Raw genomic sequence first — 2,401 nt, 5'->3', positions numbered from 1 at the left:
CTTTCTTTTCTCTCTCTCTCTCTCTCTCTCTCTCTCTCTCTCTCACACACACACACACACACACACATGCACATACTAATTTTAAAAAATAACTTTAAAAGAAGGGCTGGAGCAATGGCTCAGTAATTAAGAGCACTGGCTGTTCTTGCAGAAGACCAGGGTTTGATCCCAGCACCTACATGGTGGCTAACAAATGTCTGTAACTCCAGTTCTAAGCAATCCAATGCTGCCTTCTATCCTCCACAGGCACTGCATGGCATGAGTACACTTACAAATATGTAGGCATAACACTCATACACATAAACACATTTTTAAAAATTAAAAAGAATTTAAAGAGCTAGTGAGATGGCTCAGTGGGTAAGGGCTTGCCCATAAAGCCTGGTGACCTGGGTTCAATCCCTAGAACATTCGCGGTATAAGGAAAGAACCAATTCCTGCAGGTTGCCCTCTGACCTCTACTTGTGTGCCTGGAATGTGACTGTGTGCACACGTGCACACACACACACACACACACGCACACAAATAAGCAAATAAAGAATTTTAATAAGATCAGAAAAAGACAACTGAAGAGAATTAGTCAAAATACCAGTTTGCCTTAGAACTCAAAGTCATGTAACTGGATTGAAAGTATCTATTGAATGTTTACAGCATGAAAAGATGGAGATCCACATTAGATACATTATTTGAAATTACAAAAAACTAAGGGCAATAAGAAAGTTCTAAAACCATCCAGAGGGAAGGAAAACCTGAACTTTTAAAATGAAATACAGATTAGATTCAACATTCCTATCACCCATAGCAAACAACAGCAGAAAAATATCTTCAAACATCAGGAAGAAAATATCTAAATATAAAATTCTATATCTAGCCAAACTATCACTGTGGTTTAAAATTTGAGTCAAGTGCATTTTATACAAAATATCCATAAATGTTGCCTCTCAAATGCTCAACCTTAGAAACAAAATAGGGGAAGGAGAGAAGAGGTGACTCAAGAAAGAATGATGTGGCTCCACACAGAAAACATCAGCTACAACCTGCAAGCAGGAATGGATGTCTCTGACCATTGCACTGAAAGTTTGAAGAGAAATGTGTCAAAACTGAAGTAGAAAAGGTGGCTCACAAGATGAGACATTTACATGAATAGTGGATTTCAAAGATCTACTGGAGAATCTGAACAATTTATGGAAGGAAAAATGACATACAACTCAAGAAAAGGGAAGTTAATAGAAGCTTCAGGAAAAACAAAAGTTCTGTAGAACAAGATGACATGATGACAGCGTGGCAAAATTTACCTTGTCATCACAACTTTAAATGTATTGATCCTCGGCACATGGGCCAATTGTGGGTTTCTATGTTAGCCCCCATTTGCTGCATAAAGAAACTTCTCTAGTAAGAGTTGGGAGATGCATTCATCCTAAGTGTAGAGGTTGCATTGAAGATGTATCACTTAGGGTTAAGCGTCACACAGACACTTATTCTCTGTGTTTGACCAGTTCTCTAATAGTCTCCATCTATTGCAAAAAGAAGCTTCTTTGATGAGTAGTGAAAGGAACACATCTGTAAATATGAGGATTCATATTTAGAATACACAAAAAATTATGTTGGGCCAGGGATGTGGCAAAAGTAGGCTTTTCTCTAGGATTTATGACCTTTCTAGCCATATGTGCTTGGCTATCTTTACATCCCTGAATAGGATATCTTTTTCAGATCTCTGCTTCCCAAGGCTAAGGGATCATTGTGGAAAGGGAGGCAGAAAGAACACAAGATCCAGAGGTGTTGGATGACCACAAGAAAACAGAGTCTTCTAGATAGCTGGTCAGTTGTCCTAATGCAAACTCAAATCAGACAAAAATCCCAGCATAAATAGTAGGAAGTAGGTAAGAAATCCCAACACAACCTAAGGAACTTGTGGAAACTGATGGCTACTGGGAGGGAGAAACACAGTGTTATACAAGGATTTGGTGATTCAAGTGGATGGACCCACACTGAAAGACATTTGGAGACATAAATCAGATTCTATAGGCAAATACACATATACATATATATGAGAATTCATTAAAGTGGGCTGGGGCAGTGAAGGGAGGTGTGGAGAAGGGAACAGATCTAAATACCATCAAACTATATTGTATGGAAATCACAAAAATTCAGCTAAAAATGTAATGAACAGCAGACCCCAATTCTATCCAAAGGAATACTGACAATGGATTGCCGTAGATGAGGAACAGCTGATCCTCCTGGATCATGGACCTCTGGCTGACTAGATTTACCAGAAGGGCAGATGGGGGGAATGGATGGGGGTGCTGACAGCACAGTGGACAGTGGCAGGGATAGCAGAGGATGGAGGCTCTAGTGGGAGAGGAAGACTGTCTATCTGACGAGTTTGTATTCATGCTCAGATGCC

This window comes from Nannospalax galili, unplaced genomic scaffold (assembly GCF_000622305.1).
Source record: "Nannospalax galili isolate Female #2095 unplaced genomic scaffold, S.galili_v1.0 scaffold918, whole genome shotgun sequence".
Lineage (NCBI taxonomy): Eukaryota > Metazoa > Chordata > Mammalia > Rodentia > Spalacidae > Nannospalax > Nannospalax galili.
This window is presented reverse-complemented; position numbering follows the sequence as displayed.